Source organism: Nuphar pumila, chromosome 5, assembly GCF_984573655.1.
Source record: "Nuphar pumila chromosome 5, dmNupPumi1.hap1.1, whole genome shotgun sequence".
Classification (NCBI taxonomy): domain Eukaryota; kingdom Viridiplantae; phylum Streptophyta; class Magnoliopsida; order Nymphaeales; family Nymphaeaceae; genus Nuphar; species Nuphar pumila.
This window is the reverse complement of record NC_143253.1, coordinates 105,555,306-105,581,686: the sequence shown is the minus strand read 5'-3', so window position 1 is coordinate 105,581,686 and position 26,381 is coordinate 105,555,306.

Here is a 26,381-nt window from a genome sequence, read left to right as displayed (position 1 = left end):
GAAAAATCCGCTCAACTCAGACAATACCCCCCATATAGGTTTGTCTAACATATCATGGAATGCTAGGGGTATCAATCGTTGCATAAAGATATGACAATCATGGCTCTTCAACCCATATAACTGTCCATCGTCAATCTTCACAGCCCGAGCAATGTTAGAGACATATCCATCTGGAAATCTCAGTTGTCTCAACCATTGACATACATGTTTTATTTGATCAGGTCCGAGCACGTACTTCGCCTTTGGTTTCAGTACTTTGCCATTATACTCTTTGAGTTCCAATTCTGGTCTTTTACATATTAATTTTAAATCCATACGGGCCTTCAGATTATCCTTCGTTTTTCCTTTAATATTCATTACTGTATTGAACACATTTTTCTCTACATGCATCACATCCAAATTATGTCGTATCTATAGGGTCGGCCAATACGGTAGTTCCCAAAAAATAGATTTTTTCGTCCAATTGTGATCCTTCCCAAATCCACGGAAGGGTGTAGGACTGCGGGCATCTGTTAATACATCTGGAAAGTATCGCAATCTTCTTAGAATCTCTATGCCAGACAATCTTGAGGATGGACCTTCCGTTTCAGTTGTGCCTGCTTTAAATGCATTCTTTTGACGTCGGAACGGATATCGCTGGGTAGAAATCGACGATGACAATCAAACCAGCAAGGCTTCCTTCCATGCCTCAATCTAAAAGCTTTGGAATCCTCCATGCAGTACGGACAAGCCAACCTCCCATGTGTGCTCCAACCAGATAACATACCATATGCAGGGAAGTCACTGATTGTCCATAGAACAACGGCCTTCATGTTAAAATTTTGTTTTTTGTGGGCATCATACGTGGTAACACCGTCATCCCACAGTACTTTTAATTCATCAATCAATGGCCTTAGATATACATCAAGATTTTGGCCAGGTGAGGTCGGACCAGGGATCAACAGAGACAAGAAAAGATTTGGACGTTTCATACACAAGCTTGGTGGAAGGTTGTATGGAGTTACAAATACTGGCCAGCATGAGTATGGAGTTGATTTACCCCCAAATGGATTAAATCCATCTGTACATAGACCGAGTCTAACATTTCGCACTTTCATTGCGAAGTTCTGATGAGTACGATCAAAGTGCTTCCAAGCTTCAGCGTCAACAGGATGCGTGATCTTGTTTTCATCGTGTCGAACTTTATTTGCATGCCATCTCATGTGTTTAGCTGTCTTTGAAGACATATACAATCGCTGCAATCTAGGAGTGATAGGAAAGTAGCGGAGCGACTTGTATGAAACTTCCTTTGATCTCGTGCTACCATTGCCTCTTGTCTTTGGTTTGAACCGAGGATGCCCACATGACGGGCATGATATGTCGTTTTCCTGCTCCTTGAAATACAACATGCAGTGATTTGGACAAGCATCAATCTTTTTGTAACCCATACCTAGAGCGTTGACCATAACTTTCGCACGATAGAAATTTTGTGGCAATTTCTCATCTTTAGGCAACATACTCTTCACAATCATGCACAAACGGTCAAAACATGATTGACTCAAATTATACTCAGACTTCAAATTCATTAGTTGAAGAACTGCAGACAAGATAGTGTGACTCTCACAACCGTTCCAAAGTGGCTCATCAGCATCTTTAAGTAAATCATAAAATCTACTAGCTGTATCGTTTGGTGATTCTTCATCTACGGCAGTTCTTACATCACTAGAACTCATAGCAGAACCCAGTTCTGTTCCTGCAGCATCAAATATCAAATTCGTATATGGATTATCGTGCACCACATTCACCCGTGCATCAAAATCGTTTCTAAATTCTTCTCCATGAAACGTCCAGTTCTGATAATCACTCACAAAACCCTTCCTGTATAGGTGATGTCTAACGCCATGAGGTTCTACAAATCTTGCAGGGACACCTAATCCGACCTGTGGGATCTACCGTACTGACACTTGCCGTTGAAAATTCAATAAAACTATCGACACCATCCATATATTCATGCGATAACTCATTGTCCACTATCCTACGGTACATCCATTCACGGTTTGCAGTCATTCTGTCGTATGATGTTACGAATAGTATCCTAACCAGTTAAAAGAGAACCATCAGAATGCTATGATGAAGAAAATATCAAATTTATCATGTAATATATGATGTCATACAATCACAAGAATTATGATGCATGCATTGATAACTTAATATTTTCATGTGCAAACTATTCATGACACGATACATTCATTTGAAGCATGCTTTCAGTATACAATTTCACATGGAAGACATAATCAAATTGAAAGTAACTACATGTAAGCATGGATACAATCACATCAAACATTGCAATACATCGAAATAATTTATATCAAACAAATGTCAAACATGTATCTGCAGCAAACACACTTCAATATCCCACTAACTACTACCATGCATAGCATGGACTCCGTACTCCAAAAATAAGAACACTTCTATTCTCATACATTAAAATCATGCTCAGCATGATCTCCGAACTCCAACAAAGCAGTCCTAGATATCAACAACTAAGTGAGTGTGTGAACAATAAAGTGTTACATTCAATAAATTAAATAACATTTGATGCGCTTGCATCACTTACTCACCATGGGTATTTACCCGATTTGCATTGTTTTTGTCACTTACTTACCACGGGTGGCGGGGCACAAGCGAGTTCCGTTGAGAAATCTGCAAAAAACACTTGTTAAAATGAATATTGAAGCTAATTAGGGAAACACAAACACTTATGCAATGCAAAAAACAACTAAACTGTTGATGATATATCTAATGATGAAATGCGATGAAATAAAGTGAAAAAGAAGCATTGATGATATATTTTTTTAAACTAGCGTCTTCCCCTAAAAAAAAGGGAGAAAATTTATAAGTGCACTTCGAACCTTGTTTTTGACGCTTGAACATCAAATTGTAGTGAGAACTCGATGAAAAAACTAAAGGCTAATTTTTCAAATTGCTCCCATGTTTTCAGTATAATTCAAAATTGCACCAATGTTACAAAACCTTTCGCCCAAAGTAGGAAAAAAAAAGAAATCTGATTCTTTCATGCTTGATGCACACATTCATGATCATCACCAAAGTGGAAAAAAGAAAAAAAAAATTAACACAAGCATGTGGAATCTTAAGGAAGAAATGTGATTTTGATGATTCCAATAACAAACCAAGCAAAAGACCCACAACTTGAAGGTTTGAGGGACCAACGTGAGGGCGATGGAAGGATTGTGGATCTTGAAAACGTGCACACAAGGGACAGCGAACAGGCTGGCGATGTTGCGTGGATGAGCAAGACCTCAAGCCTGACTGAAGTGAGGAATGGAGGCTAGGCTGAGGTGAGCTCACCTCAAGGGAGGCTCAGACGTGAACCTGGCCCAGGCGAGGGCTCGACCCTAGCCTCAACGAGCACACCTTATGGCTCGAGCATGAGGCTGGCTCAAGCGAGGACTCACCTCAGGCTATGAGCCTGAGGCAAGCCCGGCTCAGGCGAAGCCTCACCTCAGGCCATGAGCTTGAGGCAAGGCAAGCTCAGGCGAGGTTCGCCGCCGATAGCCCAGGCTCAACCTCATCGGCCATCGTCGGGGCGTACAGCGTGAAGAAGAAGAAGAAGAAGAAGAAGATGCAAGTGATTACCTGCGCGTCGCCGGGCGGTGGCGGGAGGTTGACGGGGAGCGGCAGCTGGCGAGCGGCGGCTGGCGAGCAGTGGACGGGGAGCGGCGGCTGGCGAGCGGCGGCGGCAGGCGAGCGGCGGCGGCCGGACGGTGGCGAGAGCCGACGGGCGGCGGGAGGGAGAGGGCGGCGGGCGGGAGCAATACAGCAAAACAGGAAAAAGAGAAAGAGGGATGGGATTAGGGATTTACGCGACATTTAGCGACGGCTTAGCGACGGAATGTTTCCGTCGCTAAGCCGTCGCTAAATCAAAATACAAAAAAAATGACGGAATATATTCTGTCGCTACGCCGTCGCTAATTAGCGACGGATTAGGGACGACAGAGTTCCCTCTCTAAATCCATCGCTAAAATGGTGTTCTTGTAATAAAAAGTAGCGACAAAAAAATGCAGTCGCTAATCCGTCGCTAAGTAGCGACAGATTAGCGATAAAAGTTGTTTCCTCGTTAATCCGTCGCGAATTAGCGACAGATTCTATCTCTAGCTAATCTGTCGCTAATTAGCGACAGAAAAAATCCGTCGCTAATTAACAATTTTCTTGTAGTGTTGCTTTGTTGGAGTTCGGAGATCATGCGAGCATGATTTTAATGTATGAATATGAAAGTGTTCTTATTTTTGGAGTACGGAGTCCATGCTAGGCATGGTAGTAGTTAGTGAAACATTGAAGTGTGTTTGTTGCAGGTACATGTTTGCCATTTGTTTGATATGAATGATTACGATGTATTACAATATTTAATGTAATTATATCCATGCTTGCATGTAGTTACTTTCAATTTGATTATGGCTTCCATGTGAAATTGTATAATGAAAGCATGCTTCAAATGATTGTATCATGTCATTAATAGTTTGCACATGAAAATATTAAGTTATCAATGCATGCATCAAAATTCTTGTTATTGTATGACATCATATATTGCATGATAAATTTGATATTTTTTTCATTGCAGCATTCTGATTGTTCTCTTTTAATTCGTTAGGTTATTATTCGTAACATCATAAGAAAATGACTGCAAACCGTGAATAGATGTACCGTAGGATAGTGGACAATGAGTTATCGCATGAATATATGGATGGTGTTGAAAGTTTTATTGAATTTGCAATGACAAGTGTCAGTACAGTGGATCCCACAGGACAGATTAGGTGTCCCTGCAAGATTTATAAGAATAATCGATTTGTAGAACCTCATGGCGTTAGACATCACCTATACAGGAAGGGTTTTGTGAGTGATTATTAGAACTGGACATTTCATGGAGAAGAATTTAGAAACAATTTTGATACACGGGTGAATGTGGTGCACGATAATCCATATATAGATTTGATATTTGATGCCGCAGGAACAGAACTAGGTTCTGCTATGAGTTTTAGTGATGTAAGAACTGTTGTAGATGAAGAATCACCAAACAATGCAGCTAGTAGGTTTTATGATTTACTTAAAGATGCTGATGAGCCACTTTGGAATGGTTGCGAGAGTCACACTATCTTGTCTGCAGTTCTTCAACTAATGAATTTGAAGTCCGAGTATAATTTGAGTCAATCATGTTTTGACCATTTGTGCATGATTGTGAAGTGTATGTTGCCCAAAGATGAGAAATTGCCACAAAATTTCCATCGTGCTAAAGTTATGATCAACACTTTAGGTATGAGTTACAAAAAGATTGAAGCTTGTCCAAATCACTGCATGTTGTATTTCAAGGAGCAGAAAAACAACATATCATGCCCGTCATGTGGGCATCCTCGGTTCAAGCCAAAGACAAGAGGCAATGGTAGCACGAGATCAAAGGAAGTTTCATACAAGTCGCTCTGCTACTTTCCTATCACTCCTAGATTGCAGCGATTGTATATGTCTTCAAGGACAGCTAAACACATGAGATGACATGCAAATAAAGTTCGACACGATGAAAACAAGATCACGCATCCTGTTGACGCTGAAGCTTGGAAGCACTTTGATCGTACTCATCAGAACTTCGCAATGGAAGTGCGAAATGTTAGACTCGGTCTATGTACAGATGGATTTAATCCATTTGGGGGTAGATCAACTCCATACTCATGCTGGCCAGTATTTGTAACTCCATACAACCTTTCACCAAGCTTGTGTATGAAACGTCCAAATATTTTCTTGTCTCTGTTGATCCCTGGTCCGACCTCACCTGGCCAAAATCTTGATGTATATTTAAGGTCATTGATTGATGAACTAAAAGTACTCTGGGATGATGGTGTTACCACGTATGATGCTCACAAAAAACAAAATTTCGACATGAAGGCTGTTGTTTTATGGACAATCAGTGACTTCCCTGCATATGGTATGCTATCTGGTTGGAGCACACATGGGAGGTTGGCATGTCCGTACTGCATGGAGGATTCCAAAGCTTTTAGATTGACGCATGGAAGAAAGCCTTGTTGGTTTGAGTGCCATCGTCGATTTCTACCTAGCGACCATTTGTTCCGACGACAAAAGAATGCGTTTAAAGCAGGCACAACTGAAATAGAAGGTTCATCCTCAAGATTGTCTGGCATAGAGATTCTAAAAAGATAGCGATACTTTCCAGATGTATTAACAGATTCCCGCAGTCCTACACCCTTTCGTGGATTTGGGAAAGATCACAATTGGATGAAGAAATCTATTTTTTGGGAACTACCGTATTGGCCGACCCTATTGATATGACATAATTTGGATGTGATGCATGTGGAGAAAAATGTGTTTGATAATGTGTTCAATACAATAATGAATGTTAAAGGGAAAACGAAGGATAATCTGAATGCCCGTATGGATTTAAAAGTAATATGTAAAAGACCATAATTGGAACTCAAAGAGTATAATGGCAAAGTACGTGCTTGGACCTGATCAAATAAAACATGCATGTCAATAGTTGAGACAATTGAGATTTCCAGATGGATATGTCTCGAATAGCTTTTTGCTGTAATTTGCAGAATCTTAGGGAGGTTCTTATTGCAAGTTTTATCTAAAAACAAAGTAAATTTCTATTGGTCGCTTGGAGATGTTTGTTCCTGATCATATGGCACCTGCTATGGCTACAAAGAAACAAAAGACGTCACCAGAACGTGAAGATGCCTGCAAGGGTGTCGGCACAATCAGCCTTGCATGAGCTCCGACAAAGAATCATGTTCAAATGGCCAAATTTGAAGGAACACTTTTCCCTTCATTTTCCGAATTATAATTGTATATTCTAAGAGTGACTTCACGTCATTCCTCATGTATATTTCCTTCACGAGTAATATACTACAAAAATTATTATTTTTCTTTAAAAAAAACTACATATCCAATATTTACTAATCTTGTTTATAAGAACTTAAAATAATGAAGAAAAAATGTCAATGAAAAAGTTAAGAGGCGTGGTTAGGTGATCGATCGAGCAAAATACCTTACAAAGTTGGACATTTTTTCTTAAATTGCTCCAAATTTTTTAAATATTAGGAGCTTCATACAACACTACAAGAATTCTGCGGATTAGCGAGGAACGCTATCCGACGCTAATCTATCGCAAATCCATCGCTGAACTGTTTAGCAACGGAGTGGCGATGGATAGCGTCCATCACAATTCCTTGATCGCTAATTAGCGACAAAATTGATTTGTCGCTACTTTCATCGCTACTTTGTGACAGATTACCAAATGCCATGATCCATCGCGAGTTTGTCGCTAAATAAGTATTGATTTAGCTTTGTGATAGATACATATCCGTCCCTAATCTGTCACAAAAAATTAACGACAAATATGCATTTGTCTCTAAATTTTGTCACCAATTTAGCGACGAATTAGCGATGGATTATATTCCATCGCAAAACATCAGCTGATTCAGTTTTTGAGATAGATAAATATATGTCCCTAATCTGTCACAAAATTTAAAAAAAACAAAACAATTTTGTTTGAAATATAAATATCGAGAAAAAAAAATTCGGCATACAATTTATATAAGCTGTGTATAAAAGACAAAGTACACATAAAAAATACATATATAAAGTAGGTGAAACAAATTTAACACAAGTTATAAGTGAAACAAATTTAACAACCCAATATAATCCTCGCCAAGTTCTAATTAGTTATAAGTGAACATATACAAAGAGTTTCGTTTGAAACAAATACGTGAAACAAATTCAACACATGAAGCTACTCCTCACCAAGATTCAGAGCGTCATCCTCTTCATTGTCTCGATATGCCCCTCCATCCATGACTCCATCAGCTCCTCTACGCTGATCATCTTCAGCATTCTACAAGAAAACCGTAATGTTAGTATTGGTAAAAAAAATATAATAAAATAAATTATATGGAATGCACATAATCTAAGGCAATCAAAGTAACATGGGTGAATGACACATAGACTAGCAATAAAGTGAAGGATATTAACATAATTCAGAGGCCAACAAACAATACATGTAGAGTCCCTAAAAATATTAGTTGAGGTTCTGAGTTGATAGTTGTACACAATTACTATATTAAAGTATAGTAAAATTTACATATTAAAAAATAGTCAAATTCAACTAATATAATCATAATGAAATATTATAGGCATATATGTATTGAAATCTAATGATATGAAACTTCAGATATGTATTAAAATAAATGTTATACGTACCTAACGGGAACCAAAGCTCATGTTGAAGGCAGACAGAGTTTTCCTGTCCCGAAAAAAGTTGCACAACTCATTATGAACAAGGTTGGGAATGGCTTCATGTAAAAAGTTACGCATTGTGTCCTAAAGAAGCTGGCAGACACCATCCCAAGAAATAGAAGGGTCAATCAGACGCTGAGAGTTGATGTTGGCGGGAGAACTCTGAAAGCCTTGGTTGGAGGAGGCAACGACTATTGTGGTGTTCATATTACTCCCAAACCTGAACACACGACCTTTTTTGGGTTTACCCATGCTGTAGGATCAAAAGGCGGATGCTGAGTGGAGTCGTCGTCATATCGCCCTACCATCTATTGCTCGTATGATTTCTATAAAATAATGATTACAGTATGAATTAATAATTAAGAATTATAATATTTATGATAATATAATTCATGGTAACTTGTATATTATAATATTTATTAATATAATAAATACATACCATTGTCGCTCTCGCCTTCTCTGATATGAACTCTCCCGTGCTCTTACGTTTATGTGTTTCAACAAACACATCCTTGTAAGGCACAGGGCCTCCTTTTCAGCTTCCTATATGGTTAAATGATAAAAAAATCAATTAGAAAGTATGCAAAAATACTTATAAATGTAACAATATATATATATATATATTGATGAGTTACCATTTTCTTCTGATAGCTCCCCAAAGTCCTAGAACCACCTATGTATAGATGGGCATCTTCGTTCGGTTTTGTGCAGCCTTTGCTGAGCGGTGTCGCATATTGCATCCCAATAATCTGTCTTGATAGTAGAAGGGTCATGACCCTTCCACTGCAGTAGATCATCTATCCCACCAGCTGCTTTTATTGCTGCAGTCTTTATATTGTGAAGCATGTCGGCAAATCGACTGGTAGCCACCTTCTGTCACACTAGCCTCGCGTCTTGCTCCTCCTTCGCAGTCGCGAAGCGATGCAAAACCTACAAATAATTTCAGAAAGTTAGTACACATGACTATCACAAAAAATTAAATAGGAAACACATTAGCTAGCTATGATAAACGATTGTATACTATGAATGAGGACCATAATCTGTCTAACACCTCTTTCATGTACTATTTTCATTGAGCGACCGATCTTGGAAGATGCTGAACTAGTGACTTCTTAATTTCTCAAATCACTTCTTGTAGCTCAAACCTCGCACTGCATATGAATTGATACATATTAACAATCGACTATCGATATACACTATTTATAAGATAAGTATTGGATAAGTGACAATAAAATACTTACGATTGACTATCGATATACACTATTTCAATGAGTCGTAGTGTGTTAGACTGAGAAAACACAACATCTGTACGACTCTCTTAGAGTGTTGTACAAAAATAAGAAAATCCATGTACACATTCTATCTACATGTTGAGTAAATAACTTTAACCATTATGGAACTATACATACCAACCAGCGTTGACTCGTGAAGTGTATGAGTAGCTGGTGTAGGTGGGTCATGTGCAGGCGAGAGAGAGAGAGAGAGTTCCAATTTTATTGGATGGCGCTTTGGCATTTCTTTTTCAATGTATTCAAATTTGTCACTAGCACTTATTCAGTGGGGGAGCCAAGGTACTTGATAATAAATTACTCCAGCAAGCCTGGTCAGTCTCTTTTCAACTCAGTCATTAGTAATATATGGGACACTAGGGAACTGTATAACCTATCAACATAGACCTTTACCCCAATTTCAAGTCCTAATTTTCCAACATTAACAATAGGCATTGATATATTGAGCAGTGACAAACAAAGAAAATCTAATAAAAAATTAGCACCTAAATTTCCACTTTCCATCCATTAGTAACTAGCATAAATCTCATTGATTAAAAGACATGGATGTCACTTAAGAAGGAACGAGACACCAATATCCAATTGGACAAGAACATATGACAGAAATCACCAACATCAATGAAGAGAAAGCAATGTTAGTTCGTTGCATATCATCGACCAAAACTAGTTTAAAGTTTAACCTCCAAGAATTGGGGGAGCCAGCACAGCTATCATCCCGACTACAATCCACTTTCAACAGGTTCGATGAGACACCTCAAGAGTTTTAGAATGCTAACCAAATGATTTGAGAACTCGTGTTCAAAACCAAAAATTTTCAATTAAAAACAAAGATGGTTATCAAGTATCCTAGAATTGAGGACAACCAACATAAAAAATGTTCAAGAATGATAAACATACAGTTCAATCTGAAACCCCAAAAAGAAAAACAATATTTTTTCCACAGAAACAAAGCTATAATCGTGGAAACTTAACAATGCAAGAATCAAACAAATTCAAGAAATGCACCACCAACAAATCACAAGCGTTTACGTATGCCCACAAAAGAAACGGATTTTGTGGGAGAAAAATAAAAGGAAGGCTAAACAAAACGAGATCTGGGATAAATTATAGGGAGATAATTTCTTTACCTGGTTCTTTCCTGCGGTGATTTCGGGCTTGAGCTCCAGGACGACGCTCTTGCTCTCGAGGTCCCAGATCTTCACGCTGTCCTCGGTGGTGGTGTAGAGCCAGTACCTGTTGGGGCTGAAGCAGAGGGCGTGGGTGATGCTGCCAGCGTCGAGCGAGTAGAGTCGCTTCCCCTTGGCGAGGTCCCAGAGGAGGGTGACCCCATCCTTGCCACCGCTGGCACCAAGCGATCCGTCGGGGGAGACAACGATGGTGTTGACGTAACCGGTGTGTCCGGCGAGGGTGCATCTGAGCTTGCAGTTGGTGAGGTTCCAGACCTTGACAGTCTTGTCCCAGGAGCCAGATACGATGGTGGGGGTGAAGGTGTTGGGGGAGAACCGGACGCAGCTGACCCAGTTGGTGTGGCTATCGGCATCCTGGATGGTGTACTTGCACTCGCCGAGTGTGTTCTAGAGCCTAATGGTGCGGTCGTGGGAGGCGGAGACTATCTGGCGATTGTCGAGGGAGAAGGCGACGGAGAGGACGTCCTTGGAGTGGTCGACGAAGCGGTGGGTGGTGGCGCCAGTGTTGAGGAAGAGGACGTCCCACCCGCCGTTTCGTCGGCACACGGCGGCGAGAGAGAAGGAGGAGGTGAAGGAGAGAACTCGAGCGATGGGTGGCAGCTGCGTGCGAGGGATGAAATAGAAAGAGAAAGAAAGGAGCTCGCATTAGGGTTTTATCGAAAAGTAGCGACATAAATATTTTGTCTCAAACACCGTTGCTAATTAGTGACGGCGTAGGGACGAAAAAATTTTGTCGCTTATCCATCGCGAAGTTGTGACAGAATGTTTTCGTCATTAATTCACGATGAATTTTGAGATAGAATTTTTCCGTCGCTAATTCCGCAACTAATTTCAATTTTAAAAACAACTGGTTTTCTCTAGCTAATCCATCACAAATTTGCGACGGATTATTTTTGTCGCAAATTTTCATCTCTAATTAACATTTTTCTTGTAGTGCCCCCTAGAGCAAACCTTACGTCTTTGTAATTGAAAGTCAGATGGCTTACCATTATTGATGGTCATTTTTCATGCAGCGTTGCTGTGTGCCTATTGTAATATCCGAAAATTTCTAAGTTCTTTTCTATAGCATTGTGAAATGTCCTGAATTTCGTGCCAATATAAAACCCTAATTTCTTTAAAAAATTAATGTTTGAGTATATTCGTAAGGATTAAGGGGTTTAATTATATTGAATTGTAGTAAATATAAACCCTACATGGTTTGGATATCTGAGAAAATTCTAAGTGATGTCTAATTGAAAACGTCTTACTTAAAAAGAAAATGTTGATTTTTCTTTTAAGTAAAATTATTTAAATAAAGTAAATTAACAAAAGTAGATTTTAAAAATATACATATTAACATGCTTAATAAGATGGAATTAACTTATATTCAATTCATTTACATTTTCACATGAGTTGTGGGTATATAAAACTAAAACGGTTTTTAATTAGAATTTTATGATTATTCAATAATAGTTTAATATAATAGTTTTCTTTTTTATAAATTAAAATTCATTTTCATTAGTTTAGTAGGAGCCCATAGGTGGGCCGTCCCATCCTATGTGGCATCTTACTTCAAATTCAAATTGAAAATAAAGGTATAGTGAATTTCAAGGTTATTTAAAGTTTGAAAGGTCAAAGTGGAGATCAAGGGCTCCAAATGAATTTCATTAATAAGATCAAGGGCTGGAATTAATTCCAGCACATAACCTAATTTAAGAAGGGTTATAAAACCCTCCCATAGCCCTTGCCCTCCTCATTTGTGCTGGAAAAAAAAGGAGAGCTTCTCTCTCCCCCAAAAACCCTCTTCTCTCTCTCCTCTATTTCCCTTCCCTATTCTCTTCTTTTAGGGTTTCTTTTGGTTCTTGAGTGCAAGATCCAGGCCTCAAGGGGTGTGGAGAGGAGATCTAAGGTCCTCACCTTGCTGGAAGAAAGGGATGATCGGTGGATCGAGCAAAAAGGGACGTTCATCCATCAAGAAATACATTTTTTTCAACAAAAGGTAGGGTTTCTATGCTTTTCTTGCAAGAACGGAGTTCTTGGCATGAATTTTAATGTTTTTTCATGAGTTTAGATCATAATAAAACCCTCCTAACCGTGGGTTTGACTCAGATCTAATGATCTATGGCAAAAACACGTTTTCCCCTAAAGAAAACCATTTTTGAAATCGGGTTTATTATAAAAATCGGTTTCTTAAAAATAGATTCGTAAAATATATTTGTATTTGATTTATTCCATGATTTTTATGCAAATATTAGTTTGGATTGATAGATTATGAAGTGTTTCATCTACTGTGAATATTTTACAATTTTTGGAATTTTATTTCATGTGTATTCCCTATTTCTTTTAATTTTTCTTGGGATTCGGGTGACTCGGTTTGATTCACCCAAATGCAAATCTCGGAATTTCAGGTTTTCCACTTGACCTCCGTTCAGTAAAATGGTTGTTTCTCCCACGTCCGAAGGAGTTTTGATGAACGGATTGTTGCGTTGGAAAGCTAACTCCATTGTGCATCTACTGTAGAAATTTGGGCTTTGTTCATGGACCGAGAACATCTCTGTGACAGTCAAAACAAAAACAAATAGGTCTGTAGTAAAACATGCATAACTCTCTCATACGAAAGAGTTTTTACGAACGGTTTGCGGCTATGGATAGCTGACAACAATTCCTATATACTGTAAAAATTTCAGCTCTATTCATGGAGCCAAAAAAATTTCTGTGAGCTCTGTACCAGTCGGACAGAGTTAAGAAATTGGCAAAATTTAGGGCAAATTCATAAATCAAGTCTCAAAGGGTGCATAGTATATATGTTTTTAATCAAATTCTTTATAGAATTAGTATGCATTATGTGAATGATTATGTAGGTCTGATTGTATGCAATCTTATATGATTATGGCATGAATTATAAATGGAAGGTTACACATTAAAGATTTAGGATCAAAAGGTCCAATGAATACAAGTTTATGTTTTAAATTCTAAAAATGTGTTGCCTACATGTATGTTCATGATATCATGATGATATGATTGTTTCATTGATACGGATGTTCATATATATTTTCCTTGTTGCATTGGCCATGTACATGCATATGCATTATATTGTGTGAAAGTGAATAAGATGTTTATGCTACGCATGTGCTCTAGTGTCTGTTATAAGTTTAATTATATGACTTTGTCCAATGCTTTATAAGAATGCATCCATGACCATAAAGTAGTTTAAGTTGAGGTTGCATAAAAAGTATGACTGTAAACAAGTAATCATGTGACATTAAACTCAAGATACTTGCTTGGAGAGTAGCAGGTGATACAAAACTTCGTGGGACAAGTTCTGTTACGGGCACGGAAGGTTGCTCCTCCCCTCCCACGATTTTAGGGGGAAAACCTCTGCATTAGACTGCAGCGTAGAGGTTATAGTACTCATGAGGAAAAACTGATGCATCGGGTTGAAAGGTGTTGGGAATCTCTCTCGTATTAACGTCCCTCACCCCGTCTTAGTGAATGGACCTGGCCAGGCTAAAGCCACCCCTGTATGTAAAACACGTCCTGTGTCATGGTCCTGATCTGAGAATGTTTGCCTGTGTCGTATCAGCAGGGCTAAGAAGTGATAACTTAAATGGTGTGTGCATTAATTTGGCATCGCATGCATAATCTAACTAAGAAAATATAACTAAAGATAAGAAAATATGCATGCATTGAAAGAGCTTCTGCATATGGTAAGTCATGCATTTTAATGGTTCATGCATTTTGTATTTTGAATATATGAATTTATGTCTTTCTGTTAAATATGAAACTTCTAAACATGCATGATTGTTGTATGATTTTTTTTAAGTTAAATTAAATGTTAAATCATGAAATTTCTATTGAAATCCTTGTCTTGTTATTCTGTCTTACAAGTTTAGCATAATTACTCTACTGAGACATGTTGTCTGACCCTATATGGTTTAAAAAATTTCAGGTAATGAGTAGGTACTTACGTGCGAAGGCGGAAGGTTGCGACGGGGACTGAGCCTACCTTTCCTCTGCTTCATGAATTCTGAACTCTGATTTTACTTTAATTCAATTCAATGACAAATGTGATAAATTTTGGATATTATGGAACTTGATTTTATTTCATGCATGGTTAATTAGTTGTTAAAGTTTAAATTCCATAAGTATATGTTTGCAAGCATTCATCTGAAGTAGCACGCCAAGTTTTATGCCCAATGTGTTTTTCTGCTGTTAACTGCTAAATGATTTAAATGTATTTCAAAAAAAAAAAAATCCACCAATTTCGGGTTATAAAAATTGGGGTGTTACAAACATGGTATCAGAGCATAAGGAAAGCATGGCTCAAAGCTCGTCCAACCGACCACCATCGCTGTAAGTATGCTTCCATTTCTATTTGTTTTGATGACTTGTTGTAAAAATTGTATGTCTGTAATTATTTATGTTGATAAATGCGATAAGAATCAGAACGTAGATCTGATAGGATTACATGAATGAGAATTTTGTATTTATACCCAACTTATAAGTAATCTGAATCAATGTGTGTGTCTTTAGATGGCCGGAAGACAGCCCCCAGGTTGGACTGCTCAGAGGGACTTTATTTTTGAAGCCCTCGCGAATCTGACGGCCTATTGTCAGAACCATGCCGGCAACGGAGGTAATGGCAATGGTGCAGGCCATCAGCATGAGGGTCATATTGTGGCACCAACTGTCGCAACCAATGGGGCGTCGTACAAGCGCTTCATGGAATTGAGCCCTCCTGCTTTCACTGGTAAGGAAGATCCGGATGCAGCGGAGGAATGGGTTCGCGCCATAAGCGAGATTTTCGAGATTCTCGAGGTTCCCGCTGAGAGGCAGGTTTCTTTTGCCACTTATCGGCTCCAAGGGGATGTCAAGAGCTGGTGGGAGACGACACGCGAAGTACGCTATACGCCTGATGAGCGACGCGCCCTCACATGGGAGGAGTTTACAGCGGTATTCATGGACACCTACTTTCCCCAGTACGCGCGCGATCGTAAGAAACAAGAGTTTTTAGATCTTCGACAGGGGTCCATGAAGGTGGCAGAGTACACTACACGTTTCCGACATTTAGAGAAGTACTGCCCGCATACTTATACCACTGACGAGGCGCGAGCTAAGAAGTGTGTGCAGGGTTTACGTGATGGACTGAGGACGAGAGTGCTGACCAGCCGTCCTCAAAACCTCAACCAGGCCATCGAGATGGCCACAGTACTTCAGGATGACTGGGAGTCTTCTAAGAAGACTCAGCCTAGCCGTTTCGACAAGTCGAAGGGCAATGGGAATAAGGCTCCTCGACCAGCAGCGGAGAGTAGTAAGGCGCCACCCACAAAGAAGGCCAAGGGACAACAGGGCGGCACACCAGCACCGCAGTCTTATGCAGTATGTAAGCACTGCAACAAGAGGCACCCTGGAGTCTGCTATAGAGTCTCGGGTGCATGTCTGAGATGTGGAAAACAGGGTCACTTCATCAAAGACTGCCCTATGAGGCCAGCTCAGGAGGGAGTTGCCCCTGTTCCTAGAGGACCACAGCAGCAGCGACCTCAGTAGTCTCAGCCGCAAGGTCAGAAGAAAGCTACTGGACGCGTATATGCGACTTCTGCAGAGGAGTTGCAAGAAGATGCCAACGTCATTGAAGGTACAATCCCTATTGCAAAGTTTGATGCTAAAGTTCTTTTTGACACTAGTGCTACGCATTCCTTCGTATCCATACGTTTTGAGAATTTGATTGGTGCCACGCCGACTTCTTTGGGATATACTCTGAAAGTTATCACACCTTCGAGCAGTAGCTCTATCGCTCGTACCTATCTATCTAGAGTAGAGGTTATGATTGAAGGGTAGAACCTCCCTGCCAATCTTATTCTGTTGGATATGGTCGGTTATGATGTAATTCTTGGCATAGATTGGATGTATGAGCATTACGCTTGTATGCTTTGTCATGAGCAACACATTCAATTTGCTCGCCCTGATCAGCCTGTACTCGAGTAGAAGGCCTGTAAAAAGGAGAACAAAGGACGACTTATCTCGGCATTAAAGGCACATCGTTGTGTAGAAAAGGGGTGTGAGGCCTTTTTGGCTAGTGTTTCTTGGATAGACCCCAGTACTACACCACTGGTAGACTTGGACGTAGTTCAAGATTTTTCATACGTTTTTCCAGATGACCTGCCAAGCATACCGCCTACCAGAGAGGTGGACTTTGCGATAGAGTTGGTGCCTGGAACGGCCCCAATATCTAAAGCACCCTATCGTATGGCCCCAACAGAGTTAGAGGAGCTAAAGAAGCAGCTGCAAGAATTGATGGATAAAGGCTTTATTCAGCCTAGTGTTTCACCTTAGGGAGCTCCAGTATTGGTCGTCAAAAAGAAGGATGGGTCAATGCGTATGTGCATTGACTATAGGATGCTGAATCATGTAACAATCAAAAACAAATATCCTCTTCCCAGGATCGATGATTTGTTTGATCAACTTCGAGAGGCCAAGGTCTTCTCCAAGATTGATCTTCGTTCAGGGTACCATCAACTGAAGATCAAAGAATCTGATGTGCAAAAGACAGCATTCAGGACGCGATACGGCCATTACGAGTTTTTGGTGATGCCTTTCGGGTTAACAAATGCCCCTGCGGCATTTATGGACCTGATGAATCGGATCTTTCGGCCTTACCTAGACCTTTTCGTGATCGTATTTATAGATGATATCCTAATTTACTCCGAGAGCGAGGAAGATCATAAGGAGCATCTAAGGATTGTCCTCGAAGCACTTCGACACCATCAGCTATATGCTAAGTTCTCGAAGTGCGAGTTTTGGCTGAATCAAGTTATGTTCTTGGGTCACGTAATCTCTAAAGATGGGGTGTCAGTCGACCCTGCCAAGGTGGAAGCAGTCATAGATTGGAGACAACCTAAGAGTGTCTCAGATATACGCAGTTTTCTCGGGCTTGCAGGCTATTATCGTCGTTTCATTCAGGATTTTTCGAAGATCGCTTCACCTATGACGAAACTACTTCGTAAAGGAATTAAGTTTGTCTGGACCCAGCAATGCGAAGAAAGCTTTCAAGAGCTGAAGAAGAGGCTTACTACAGCCCCTATACTCACATTGCCTTCTGGGCAAGGAGGCTTTGTGATTTATAGTGATGCATCAGGTACTGGTTTGGGATGCGTTTTGATGCAGCACGGCAAGGTGATCGCCTACGCATCACGTCAGCTGAAGGTGCATGAGCGAAACTACCCCACTCACGACTTGGAGCTTGCTGCAGTAGTCTTTGCACTAAAGGTATGGCGACATTATTTGTACGGTGAACAATTTGAGGTCTTCTCAGATCATAAGAGTCTCAATTATATCTTCTCACAAAAGGATTTGAATATGAGGCAGAGACGATGGTTAGAATTTCTAAAAGATTACGACTTCTCCATTTCTTATCATCCAGGCAAAGCCAATATAGTGGCTGATGCTTTGAGTAGAAAGGCAGAGAGCCTTGCGAGTTTTATCAGCAGTGAGTGGAGATTACTCGAAGACCTGATAGACTGGAAGCCTTTTGAAGCAGAACCGGGTCAGATTCAGATTGCTAGCACGGCAGTGCGGACAGAACTCATGGACCGGATCATCGCCCAACAGAAGGATAACCCTGAATTCAATAAGATGATTGCAGCATGCAAGCAAGATCAATCAGCATTGCACTTAGAGGAGGATGGAAGCATTTGGTATGGCCAGAGGCTCTGGGTGCCCGCAGAGCCCCAGTTGAGGAAAGAGTTATTGGATAAGGCACATCGTACCGGATTCACTATACATCCCGGAAGCACCAAGATGTATAAGGATCTTCAGAGGAATTACTGGTGGCCCGGCATGAAGAGAGACATCGTTGAATACGTGTCGAGATGCTTAATCTGTCAGCAGGTCAAGATAGAGCACCAGAGACCAGGCGGTATGATGCAGTCGATTGAGATTCCGCAGTGGAAGTGGGAAGACATTACCATGGACTTTGTGGTAGGTCTACCCAAGACACGCCAGTAGTATGACACCATTTGGGTGATTGTGGATTGCCTTACAAAGTTGGCACACTTTTTACCGACCAAGGCGAATCAAACCTTGGAGAGTTTGGCGGATTTATATGTCGACGAGATTGTCAGATTACATGGGATACCTGTTTCGATTATCTCAGACAGAGATCCTAGATTCACGTCAAAGTTTTGGGGACAACTTCAGAAAGCTTTGGGGACAACGCTTAAGTTTAGCACAGCTTTTCACCCACAGACGGATGGTCAGTCAGAGAGGACTATTCAAACACTCGAGGATATGTTGCGAGCGTGTGCATTGGAGTGGAAAGGTGACTGGAGTAAGCACCTAAAGTTAGCTGAGTTTGCTTACAATAACAGTTATCATTCGAGTATCGGCATAGCTCCATATAAGGCATTGTACGGGCGACCCTGTAGGTCCCCTGTTTGTTGGAGCGAGGTAGGTGATCGAACTATTGAATCGCCTATAGTTTTGCAGCATTATACGGATCAAGTACAGTTGATTCGTAAGAGGCTTTTGACAGCGCAAAGCCGTCAGAAGAGTTATGCAGATCCAAAGAGGCGAGAGGTTTCTTTTGAGGTTGGTAATCATGTATTTGTCAAAGTATCGCCAACCAAGAGTGTAATTCGGTTCGGCAAGAAAGGGAAATTGAGTCTGAGGTATCTAGGACCGTTCCTCATCCTTGAGAGGATAGGAGGCACCGCGTATAGATTGGCACATCCCCTTCAGTTTTCCAACATCCATGATGTTTTCCATGTGTCAATGTTGAGGAAATATGTACCAGATCCTACTCATGTTATTCAGTATGACGAGGTCGAGGTTCAGAGAGATCTCACGTTTGAGGAACGGCCGATAGAGATAGTAGATCGACGAGAACAAGTGTTGCGACATAAGTCAATTCCACTTGTTAAAGTACGATGGCAGCACCACGGGCTTGAGGAGTGTTCTTGGGAGCCCGAGGCTGATATGAGAGCTAAATATCCATACTTGTTCGGTACGTAATGTTAACCAAATTTCGAGGACGAAATTTTTTTTAAGGGGGATTGGATGTAATATCCGAAAATTTCTAATTTCTTTTCTATAGCATTGTGAAATGTCCTGAATTTCGTGCCAATATAAAACCCTAATTTCTTTAAAAAATTAATGTTTGAGTATATTCGTAAGGATTAAGGGGTTTAATTATATTGAATTGTAGTAAATATAAACCCTATATGGTTTGGATATCTGAGAAAATTCTAAGTGATGTCTAATTGAAAACGTCTTACTTAAAAAGAAAATGTTGATTTTTCTTTTAAGTAAAATTATTTAAATAAAGTAAATTAACAAAAGTAGATTTTAAAAATATACATATTAACATGCTTAATAAGATGGAATTAACTTATATTCAATTCCTTTACATTTTCACATGAGTTGTGGGTATATAAAACTAAAACGATTTTTAATTAGAATTTTATGATTATTCAATAATAGTTTAATATAATAGTTTTCTTTTTTATAAATTAAAATTCATTTTCATTAGTTTAGTAGGAGCCCATAGGTGGGCCGTCCCATCCTATGTGGCATCTTACTTCAAATTCAAATTGAAAATAAAGGTATAGTGAATTTCAAGGTTATTTAAAATTTGAAAAGTCAAAGTGGAGATCAAGGGCTCCAAATGAATTTCATTAATGAGATCAAGGGCTGGAATTAATTCCAGCACATAACCTAATTTAAGAAGTGTTATAAAACCCTCCCATAGCCCTTGCCCTCCTCATTTGTGCTGGAAAAAAAAGGAGAGTTTCTCTCTCCCCCAAAAACCCTCTTCTCTCTCTCCTCTATTTCCCTTCCCTATTCTCTTCTTTTAGGGTTTCTTTTGGTTCTTGAGTGCAAGATCCAGGCCTTAAGGGGTGTGGAGAGGAGATCTAAGGTCCTCAGCTTGCTGGAAGAAAGGGCTGATCGGTGGATCGAGCAAAAAGGGCCGTTCATCCATCAAGAAATACATTTTTTTTCAACAAAAGGTAGGGTTTCTATGCTTTTCTTGCAAGAACGGAGTTCTTGGCATGGATTTTGATGCTTTTTCATGAGTTTAGATCATAATCAAACCCTCCTAACCGTGGGTTTGACTCAGATCTAATGATCCATGGCAAAAACACGTTTTCCCCTAAAGAAAACCATTTTTGAAATCGGGTTTATTATAAAAATCGGTTTCTTAGAAATAGATTCCTAAAATATGTGTATTTGATTTATTCCATGATTTTTATGCAAATATTAGTTTGGATTAATAGATTATGAAGTGTTTCATCTACTGTGAATATTTTAGAATTTTCGGAATTTTATTTCATGCGTATTCCCTATTTCTTTTAATTTTTCTTGGGATTCGGGTGACTCGGTTTGATTCACCCAAATGCAAATCTCAGAATTTCAGGTTTTCCACTTGACCTCCGTTCAGTAAAGTGGTCGTTTCTCCCTCGTCCGGAGGAGTTTTGATGAACGGATTATTGCGTTGGAAAGCTAACTCCGTTGTGCATCTACTGTAGAAATTTGGGCTTTGTTCATGGACCGAGCACATCTCTGTGACAGTCAAAACAAAAACAAATAGGTATGTAGTAAAACATGCATAACTCTCTCATACGGAAAAGTTTTTACGAACGGTTTGTGGCTATGGATAGCTGATAACAATTTCTATATACTGTAAAAATTTCAGCTCTGTTCATGGAGCCAAAAAATTTTTTGTGAGCTCTGTACCAGTCGGACAGAGTTAAGAAATTGGAAAAATTTAGGGCAAATTCATAAATCAAGTCTCAAAGGGTGTATAGTATATATGCTTTTAATCAAATTCTTTATAGAATTAGTATGCATTATGTGAATAATTATGTAGGTCTGATTGTATGCAATCTTATATGATTATGGCATGAATTGTAAATGGAAGGTTACACATTAAAGATTTAGAATCAAAAGGTCCAATGAATACATGTTTATGTTTTAAATTCTAAAAATGTGTTGCCTACATGTATGTTCATGATATCGTGATGATATGATTGTTTCATTGATACGGATGTTCATATATATTCTCCTTGTTGCATTTTCCATGTACATGCATATGCATTATATTGTGTGAAAGTGAATAAGATGTTTATGCTACTCATGTGCTCTAGTGTCTGTTATAAGTTTAATTATATGACTTTGTCCAATGCTTTATAAGAATGCATCCATGACCATAAAGTGGTTTAAGTTGATGTTGCATAAAAAGTATGACTGTAAACAAGTAATCATGTGACATTAAACTCAAGATACTTGCTTGGAGAGTAGCAGGTGATACAAAACTTCGTGGGGCAAGTTCTGTTACGGGCACGGAAGGTTGCTCCTCCCCTCCCACGATTTTAGGGGGAAAACCTCTGCATTAGACTGCAGCGTAGAGGTTATAGTACTCATGAGGAAAAACTGATGCATCGGGTTGAATGGTGTTGGGAATCTCTCTCGTATTAACGTCCCTCACCCCGTCTTAGTGAATGGACCTGGCCAGGCTAAAGCCACCCCTGTATGTAAAACACGTCCTGTGTCATGGTCCTGATCTGAGAATGTCTGCCTGTGTCGTATCAGCAGGGCTAAGAAGTGATAACTTAAATGGTGTGTGCATTAATTTGGCATCGCATGCATCATCTAACTAAGAAAATATAACTAAAGATAAGAAAATATGCATGCATTGAAAGAGCTTCTGCATATGGTAAGTCATGCATTTTAATGGTTCATGCATTTTGTATTTTGAATATATGAATTTATGTCTTTCTGTTAAATATGAAACTTCTAAACATGCATGATTGTTGTATGATTTTTTTTAAGTTAAATTAAATGTTAAATCATGAAATTTCTATTGAAATCCTTGTCTTGTTATTCTGTCTTACAAGTTTAGCATAATTACTCTACTGAGACATGTTATCTGACCCTATATGGTTTAAAAATTTTCAGGTAATGAGTAGGTACTTACGTGCGAAGGCGGAAGGTTGCGACGGGGACTGAGCCTACCTTTCCTCTGCTTCATGAATTCTGAACTCTGATTTTACTTTAATTCAATTCAAGGACAAATGTGATAAATTTTGGATATTATGAAACATGATTTTATTTCATGCATGGTTAATTAGTTGTTAAAGTTTAAATTCCATAAGTATATGTTTGCAAGCATTCATCTGAAGTAGCAAGCCAAGTTTTATTCCCAATGTGTTTTTCCGCTGTTAACTGCTAAAAGATTTAAATGTATTTCAAAAAAAAAAATTCCACCAATTTCGGGTTATAAAAATTGGGGTGTTACACCTATCATTTAGCTTCACATCTCCTAACCATCCATCTCGGCATATCTTGAGATGTTTTTAAGATGAACACCCAATACATGTCAAAAAATGTCGAGATGGATGGCTGAGAAATAAGTCTATGCATGGTGGAGTATGAAGCAGCGCTTCATATAACGTGAAGTCTCCATATTGTGTGTGTCATGGAGCTTTTGTTGCCTCTTTTGTTGCAATGCCAGGAGCTTTTGTTTTCTCACTACTACCTGTCTTTTTTCCTACTCCTCTTGTTTAAAAAAACCATTAAATATATCAAAAACTTTTTCTTCTCTTTTCCTCAGCTTTGGCGGTTGACATAGGAAGCAGATCAGGTTGAGAGTTTTTGCTCATGCTGACATCGTGGCCATCCTATTTGCATTTTAAAAAGCTCAAAAGTCAACAAAACCACGTGGCATTCATCCAAAATGCAAACAGACGGCCACGATGTCCGAACGAGCAAAAAAGCTCATTTTCAGCATGACCTGATCTGCTTCCGTTCACATATATATATATAGGCCAAAATAACGGTTGGCCTCAAAGTTAGATGTGTATAGATTAATGGACCTGGCTTTGGAGGTTTTAGGGTGTCAATATCTGTACAAATAGACTTGTGGGGTTCCCCCATCAACTGATAGACAGACCGAAGGCATTGCATCAAAAAAGCATATCCCAAGCAGATGAAATCAAAGTTTATTGGTTTTGGAAAATTTTCATTTAGACTCACCTATTGCTAGATATTTGGAAAAAGTCTGTTGTCCTTTGAAAAGACGTTTCAAGATGCAACTTTTTATTAAAAGTGTCAAATAGAGGCCTCGAGTTAATTTCATGGTTAAAATTCATAGAGAACACTAACTTGACTTTTTGGCTTGAAAAAGAATGATTTGCTTTTCTTATTATGCAATAGAGGCAGTTTAATACTAACTCACTTATCCTGAGGTCTTTATTGATAGATCTATTGAAAAGTTAGGTCTTGAAATACCTTTTCTGAAAAAAAATCATCTTTTTGAAATATCGGTAAAAGGTGGGGACTGTAAATGAAACTTGCTTCTGGATGAGCTCCGCATTCATTTGTATGACATTACATTGGGATGGTGTAAAAATGGATGGCTCACAAAGACGAGAGCCGATCAGGTTCAATGAGCCCTGGATGCCGTCTATCATTTAAATTTATGGATATTTCGACGTGATAACTCTTTCAAAAGTCATCGCTAGTCAGTGTGATACGAGTACCATCTCACATGCACCCCCACACAAATTCAATTTTTTTTTTTAATTTTAATTTCGATATTTATTGATCTTTCGATGTGATATCTCTCTCTCTCACACACACACACACAAAAGTCATCGCTAGTCAGTGTTACGGCCTGTTCGCAAAGAAAGAATTACCATCTCACATGAACCGCACATAAATTCTATTTTTTTAGAAAGGCATGGAGTTTTTAAGCAATATTTTAATATTAAAATCATTTTTTTTAAATAATATTATAATAATATCCATAGGGGCCAATGTCGGCATCAACATGTTTAATAATGTGCCCTCAAAAATTTGGTCACCTATCCATTGATACCGGTAGTCCTGTAATGTCATTATCAGTGGCCGTCCCGACTTACCTTTATAATCACTACGACATGATGCCATAACAAGGTTCTCACAATATGCATCCCTCCACGTATATGTTATAATATTTTTTAAACCACCTTTATCTTCATGAATTGTGAGCCTTTAGTTTTTTACCATCTTAAAAAAAAGAGTATCTTATGGTTTATTAGACACATAAAACTTTTTAATATAATAAATAAACCATGCTAAACACTATGTATGACGATTCATTCAAGCAAGAGTGTGTACCACCACATGGTATCATGGTACATAATCACTATATATTATCTCTCTATATATATACACTACAACAAACCAGTGAATTAGCGACGACCTAAATCCGTCGCTAATCTGCAGTTAATCTGTCGCTAATCTGCAGCTAATTCGTCGCTAACCAGATTAGCGACGACTTAGCATCGGAGTAGCGATGGATATCTTCCATTGTGAATTTTTCGATGCTAATAAGCGACGGCATATATCTGTCGCCCGTTCTGTCCCTACATAACGACATACTGTATCTGTCGCCAGTTTCGTCACTAAGTTGCAACAGAATAACGAATGACAACTTTTATCGCAAGGCCGTTATTACTAAACGGCGATTTCGGTTTGACGACGGATTTACTGCCGTCGCTAACTTTAACAGTAATAATAAATAGCGACGGATATATCCGTCACTAATCCGTCAAAAACAAGGAAAAAAATTTAAAAAAATATTTAAAAATTAAATATCGAGAAAAAATTTCTCGTGCTATAATTTATATTTTCTGTACAATTTATATTTTCTGTGAATAAAAAACAAAGTACACATAAAAATACATATAAAAGAAAACTAAAACAATTAATCATTCCACTTTAAAATTTGGAAGTTTTAATTATTTACAATTCAATATTTACATTTTCGAAACAAAAAGAAAGAACAAATTCAACACATTAATCTAATTATCGCCAAGATTTTGTGCGTCTTCTTGTTCATTGCATTGATCTGCCCCTTCAGCTCCACTGCGCTGATTATCGCCAACAACCTACACAAGAAAAGAAAGGTCAGTATTGATAAATAAAATATATTGAAATAAATTATACACTATATGCGATTCTATCATGAATGATATGTGCTCTAAGGCAGTAAAAAACTCTATATGTGATTATATCATACTCATATGTGTTCTAAGGCAGTCAAAAAAACTCTATATGTGATTCTACCATGCTCATATGTGCTCTAAGACAGGCAAAAAGTTGTATATGTGATTCTATCATGCTCATATGTGTTCTAAGGCAGTCAAAAAATCGAATATGTGATTATAGCATGCTCATATGTGTTTTAAGGCAGTCAAAAAAACTTTATATGTGATTCTATCATGCTCATAGGTGCTCTAAGGCAGCCAAAAAACTTTATATGTGATTCTATTATGCTCATATGTGTTCTAAGGCAGTCAAAAAATTGAATATGTGATTATATCATGCTCATAAGTGTTCTAAGGCAGTCAGAAAAACTCTATATGTGATTCTACCATGCTCATATGTGCTATAAGGTAGGAAAAAGTTGTATATGTGATTTTATCATGAATGATATGTGTTCTAAGGCAGTAAAAAAACTCTATATGTGAATATATCATGCTCATATGTGTTCTAAGGCAGTAAGAAAAACTCTATATGTGATTCTACCAGGCTCATATGTGCTCTAAGACAGGAAAAAAGTTGTATATTGATTCTATCATGCTCATAT